This window comes from Thalassophryne amazonica, unplaced genomic scaffold (genome assembly GCF_902500255.1).
Source record: "Thalassophryne amazonica unplaced genomic scaffold, fThaAma1.1, whole genome shotgun sequence".
NCBI classification, from domain to species: Eukaryota; Metazoa; Chordata; class Actinopteri; order Batrachoidiformes; family Batrachoididae; genus Thalassophryne; species Thalassophryne amazonica.
Genome location: NW_022986298.1, coordinates 166,017 through 172,942, shown reverse-complemented (window position 1 = coordinate 172,942; position 6,926 = coordinate 166,017).

Genomic DNA, 6,926 nt, shown 5'->3' with positions numbered 1-6,926 from the left:
TAGGACTGCTTTTTTGCATTTACGCAATATCTCTAAAATCAGAAAGGTCTTGTCTCAGAGTGATGCTGAAAAACTAATTCATGCATTTATTTCCTCTAGGCTGGACTATTGTAATTCATTATTATCAGGTTGTCCTAAAAGTTCCCTAAAAAGCCTTCAGTTAATTCAAAATGCTGCAGCTAGAGTACTGACGGGGACTAGAAGGAGAGAGCATATCTCACCCATATTGGCCTCTCTTCATTGGCTTCCTGTTAATTCTAGAATAGAATTTAAAATTCTTCTTCTTACTTATAAGGTTTTGAATAATCAGGTCCCATCTTATCTTAGGGACCTCGTAGTACCATATCACCCCAATAGAGCGCTTCGCTCTCAGACTGCAGGCTTACTTGTAGTTCCTAGGGTTTGTAAGAGTAGAATGGGAGGCAGAGCCTTCAGCTTTCAGGCTCCTCTCCTGTGGAACCAGCTCCCAATTCAGATCAGGGAGACAGACACCCTCTCTACTTTTAAGATTAGGCTTAAAATTTTCCTTTTTGCTAAAGCTTATAGTTAGGGCTGGATCAGGTGACCCTGAACCATCCCTTAGTTATGCTGCTATAGACGTAGACTGCTGGGGGGTTCCCATGATGCACTGTTTCTTTCTCTTTTTGCTCTGTATGCACCACTCTGCATTTAATCATTAGTGATCGATCTCTGCTCCCCTCCACAGCATGTCTTTTTCCTGGTTCTCTCCCTCAGCCCCAACCAGTCCCAGCAGAAGACTGCCCCTCCCTGAGCCTGGTTCTGCTGGAGGTTTCTTCCTGTTAAAAGGGAGTTTTTCCTTCCCACTGTAGCCAAGTGCTTGCTCACAGGGGGTCGTTTTGACCGTTGGGGTTTTACATCATTATTGTATGGCCTTGCCTTACAATATAAAGCGCCTTGGGGCAACTGTTTGTTGTGATTTGGCGCTATATAAAAAAAAAAATTGATTGAATTGATTGAATTGATTTGGCGCTATATAAAAAAAAAATTGAAATTGAAAATTGAAATTGAATTGAAATTTGTGACCGAAGAATAGGAGCAAGACTGAAAGGGAAAGTCTACAAGGCAGTAGTGAGACCAGATATTTTGGACGGCTTAGAGATGGTGGCACTAACAAAAGACAAATTGTCTTGGGGAGTGATGAGGATGGACAAGATGATGAATGAACATATCAAAGGGACAGCTCAGGTGGGACAGTTTGGAGACAAAGTCAGAGAGGTGAGGTTGAGATGGTTTGGACATGTGCAGAGGAGGGACCCAGGGTATATAGGGAGAAGGATGCTGAGGATGGAGCCACCAGGCAGGAGGAGAAGAGGGAGGACAAAGAGGAGGTTTATGGATGTGCTGAGGGTGTTGTATGGCTGGGGGGTCTGGCTGCCTTTTTGTTTCTGTCTTTTGTTTTTCCTTCCAGGTGGCTTGCATTTGGGACTGAGTGGCTGTGTTGCTGAGGTTATCAGGACCTCACCCTGATCACCTGCGGCTCGTCAGGACTCACAGCTGTGGTGCATCTATATGGATTGGAACATGGTGGCATTTAAGACTGGAGTACACAGTGTGTATTTGCCAGAGACTCGACCTTGTGACCAGACGGGTGAGATCGTCGTCTCGGGAGCCATCTCATCAGTGGATGCAGAGAACGTCCAGGGTTTGATGCACGGTCTGTGAAAGAGGAGGGGGTGAGGTCTCACGCTCGTCAGCACACTTCCTGAGGTACGTTAGATTTTGTGACTAACATTTATACAGTCAGTAAATGTGGTGTCCCTCACACCTTTATTATATTGAGCTGTATGTTAGTCATGTATCGGCTTCCACTGCAGTGGAGTTTTGTGAACTGGATGTTCCATGCCTGCAGGTTGGGAAGCTGATTAGTAATTAAGCCAGGAAGTGTTTGCTGTTTATGTACACCTTTGAGTGGTCTCTCTGTGTGTAGAGTGTGGACTCACATAATGGTTCCTTCTTTCACAGACTCGGTTTGTTGCGGCCACCTGGGGGGTGTCGGCGGGGTCCTTGGGTCCGAACGGCTTCTGGCTCCGGACCGTTAGCGCTGCTGGGAGCGCACCGTATCACCACCATGCCAGACCGCACACTCTTTTGTTGTTTTGTATCACATCACTGTTATGTATTAAATTCAGTTAGCCTTTGTACCGTGCTCTGCTTATTTCATACTGGGTCCTTCAAACGCTGGTCGGTTCTCCGAGCTGCATCCGACACATAACAGAGGGAGGACATGCAGGTGATTGATGAGACAGAGGAAGATACAGAGGACAGGGTGAGATCTGCTGTGACGCCCCCTAACAGGAACAGCTGGAAAAAAGGGAGAGGAAGACACCTTTGTTTATGAAATCCACCTGGAACGTCTATGAAAACTCCTGTGTCCAACATGAAAGACATGTTGTTTGGCTGGTCTGCATTTTTTTTAAATCCAGGATCCCTGAGCAGCTGCTCAGATGAAAACCAGAAATCCTAAATCCCTTCACACTAATGAAGGAAATATTAAGTTTAAAAACTGATCTTTGGTGCTCATCAGTCTCATCAACACTCTTTGAACACAAACTCAACAAATCCACAACCATCTGTTCACGTTTGTCACGTATCCTGATAAAACCAAAAGGATCCAGAAACCCAATAAATCCATCTGTCCACAAAACAAACTTTGTTCTTTTAGATTACTGCAGCAGTTTGATGGACATCAGTCTTACCCAATCAGAGCAGGTCAAAGGTGCCTCTGAAGCTGGTGGTCCTGAATGTGGCTCTGAAGACCAACGTGGAGACTTTAGAGCCACTGCTCCGGGCTGGGAGTGGGTGGAGTCACGTATGATGTCACAAGAAGGCGTTTAGCTTCATATCAAAGCCTGTTTTATTCTGGGTGTGACCAATCAGCTCCCTGGGATTAAACAAGCTCATTCAGATGAAAAAGACACCATTTGTGAAAATGTCACCAAACCATCAGCTGACAATTTGGACAGAATTAAACCCCGTGTCCGTTTGGACAGCTGCACTGTGAGCACAGGAAGACGGTGGCGTTTTTGTTGCCGACGGGTGGGCGCCGTGTTTGTGGGCTTCATGTGACTGCGAGCTCGGTAATCCAGTTGGATTCAGGTCGTGTTTGGTGGTTTTGGGGCAGGATGTGGTCGCGAACAGAAACCCGCTGCACTGAGGAGCTTCTGTTCATGAACCAAACACGTGTGAAACGTTATGTTCAGTTTGTTTGTCTGATGAATTCAGCAGACAGCAAGTGACTCGAAACCAAGCTTCATCGTCCACGTGGCCCCAAAACACACGGTTCCTCAACACACCTGAGACATCGCAAACACAAAGGTACAAACTGTGCAACTCATCCAAGCATTTCACAGGAAGTATTTTTATCGTTTGCTGAAGGTCAGCGAGTGCACGTCATGTGATCCTGGTGGAGTGGGCGGGTACAAAGAGAAGCTGCACCCACTCAGCCCTTTATGAAACAAGTTCAACATTCCTGTTCTGTTTTCTATGTTTTGGGTTTGGGAATGTTCTCACGGAGTCTTTGGGAAACCTGACAGAATGTTTCACACACGAGATTCCAGACAGAACTTTTGCTGTTTTGACATTATTTTTTAAAATCTGACGCCATCAAAGAGACAAACAACAAGACGTCATTAACGACTAAATGCATTTTTTATTTGCAGGTTCAGCATTAACAAACCAGCACAGTGGTTAGCATCCAGGTGTACAGCAGGGGGCGCTCAAACACACAACAAGCTGCATGGACATGAAACAGGAAGGAAACAGCTGTACAAAAACAAACAAACAAACAAACTGACGACTTTCAACTTACAACCAAAATCAGAAAAACAGTCTATAAAAGCTAAATGTGTTCCTGTCATTTATTTTTTGCTCATAAAACGGTTGCTAATCATTTCTGTCTCTTCTGCTTCACATCATTTTACTGTAATAATGATTTTCTTTGATATTATTCATGTTCTATTATTTTTTTTTTTTTTACCATAAACTGATCCAAAACAACTTTCCATAGTTTTATTGTAAAATTTGGAGTTTTGTGGTGCTAACATGCAACTGGACATGTAAAGTGGACAGTATTATTAATTTATTTTTATTATTATATTTATCGACGTTCAACAAACATTGACTACTTCCACTGCGCCACCAACAGTTTGGTTTTAGTCAGTGCAGTAACAGGATCTTTTCAGCTGGTGTTAGTGTTCTATTCATTTTATAAATGCTTTATTTGGGGGGGGGCTGTTCAATAACCCACTGGTTATTGATCATATTATTGTAAACAAAGTAACATCTTGTTTTCTGATGACTTTCGTTGTCTCGTTTTTGGGGGTACGTCAGTTTCTTTTGAGGGTATGTCAGATCCTGCTGGGTATAAGTCAGGCCCTTTTGGGTGTACATCAGGTCCTTTTGGAGGTATGTAAGGTCCTTTTGGGCTAAGTCAGGTACTTTGGGGAGTATGTCAGGTCCTTTAGGGTGTATGTCAGGTTCTTTTGGGGGTACGTCAGGTTCTTTTGGACGTTAAGTCAGGTGCTTTTGGGTGAACATCAGGTGCTTTTGGGGGTACATCAGGTCCTTTTGGAGGTACGTCAGGGTCTTTTGGGTGTATGTCAGGTGCCTTTGGGGGTACATCTGGTCCTTTTGGGTGTACGTCAGGTGCTTTTGGGTGTATGTCAGGTGCTTTTGGGGGTATGTAAAGTCCTTTTGGGGGTACGTAAGGTCCTTTTGGGGGTACGTCAGGTTCTTTTGGGCATAAGTCAGGTACTTTGGGGAGTACGTCAGGTGCTTTTCGGTGTACGTTGGGTGCTTTTGGGGGTACATCAGGTCCTTTTGGGAGTACGTCAGGGTCTTTTGGGTGTACATCAGGTGCTTTTGCAGGGTACATCAGGTCCTTTTGGGTGTATGTCACATGCTTTTGGGCGTATGTCAGGTCCTTTTGGGGGTACATCAGGTCCTTCTGGGGGTACGTCAAGTTATTTTAGGTGGTACATCAGGTCCTGTTGGGGGTTACTGCTAACAGCTAGTGCATAGCAGTAGCGGTAGCTTTTATTTAAATATTTGACACTGCACAAAAGGGTTTCAGTGCCCCAAACATGAGGCTGTGACTGGAGCAGCAGCATATAAAAGTCTCTAATGACAGCCACTGAAACTTGGAATGGGTGTTCTTGTTCCTGCTCGGTGTTTGACACCAAGCTGTCTGATGCTTTACCTTTTTTAACGTTGCTGAAATAAAAGAAAATATTCTCTAATTTTTCCTGACTGGAGTTTTATGTTGAAGGAGGTGAATACTTAACATAATCCATTATCTTCGATTTTCATTTTCATCTGAGGTACATATTTTCATTCTCATTCTGCTTTTTCCCCCTCAATTTATTGAACAAAGAGGACAACTTTGCACATGATCAGATTTCCAACAGATTAGTTGTTTGCCATTTGGTAAAAAAAAACAAAAACCCATAAGTACAAATAAATTACACATAAAAGAGATCAAATAAAAGAAACAAATTATTTCTACTATTTCTCAGTGGAAAAATTTAAATAAATATTGCACTGCTCTTGTTAATATTAATGTTCTTGTTTGTTGTTTTAAAAAGTCACCACTGAATGTTGTCACGGTAACAGCATGACACCAAAACAAACACGGCTGCTGTTTAGCAACAAGGAATCAAATGTAACTAAAGCAACGATTTTTGCAGAAACAAAATCAGAAAAGTTAGAAAATGCAGAAGCAGTCTAACATTAGCTGCTAAACTCTAACTTCCTGTTTCTGCCGTTGGATGACCGCCCCTTTAGTTTGATTGGTTGTTCAACACATTAACGACAGAAAGATTTAAAAATTAATTAAATTCTAATGCTTGACTAAATTGGGCAGCACGGTGGATTAGTGGTTAGCACTGTTGCCTCACAGCGAGAGGGTCATGGGTTCAATTCCCGCCTGTGGCCTTTCTGTGTGGAGTTTGCATATTCTCCCCGTGTTTGCGTGGGTTTCCTGCGGGTGCTCCAGTTTCCTCCCACATCCAAAGACATGCAGGTTAGATGGATTGGACTCTTTAAAGTAGACCTGCACTGAAGTAAATGTGGTCAGATCTCAGAAAGAAATAGCTGATATGTATTTATAAGACCCTTATGAATGCAGTAAAGTAAATCTGCAAGCCCAAATTTGTAATTCAGCGGAGAAATCTTAATTTAAAAATGACAAATTTGCAGTTAAAATTTGGCCCTCAGCGAAAACTGTTTGTACATCCAGGTCATTGCAGTGAAGTCCAGCAGAAGACAGAGCACTCCCGCCTTCAGCATTGAAACTGATTTTATCTGTTAGTAATGTTACTGTTATACACGTCCTGGTTTCAGCATCCAAAAGTAATCTGCAATGAATGTGAGATACAGCTCTGCATGCTCAGATCAGCGGTGAGTGACATCGACAGCGGGCGACGTTCTTCCCCGACGCCTCGCTCTCTGCCTCCGCTGCGCTTACTGAGTCTGCGTACTCGGTAAACCCCGAAGCGGGCCACTCACATCGCCCCCGTGTCTGCTGTGCAGCGGCACCACATCCCTGTCTACTGAATGGAGGTGCAGCCAACTTGGCAACAAGTCCAGAGACTACGCTCACCATTTTGATGCAGAGCGGCCAGTGACACCTGTAGCTGCAAGGACAGACTTTCCGCAGCGCCGCACATCTCGGTAATTGGAGCCGCAGAGCTCCGTGGCCGTTGAGAGAGGTTTATATATTTTTAATGACTTGGATTCTTTGCGGGTTCCGCCTCTGTACCCCGCGACGGTAACACCGGAGGCGAAAGACAGTAGATTTTCAATGCAACACCACTCAATCAAACGGGCGTATGAAAAAGTCCCCCAAAATAATTTTCAAGCACAAATAAAAGAAATGTGTACTCACCAAACGTGCCGCAAGACAATAT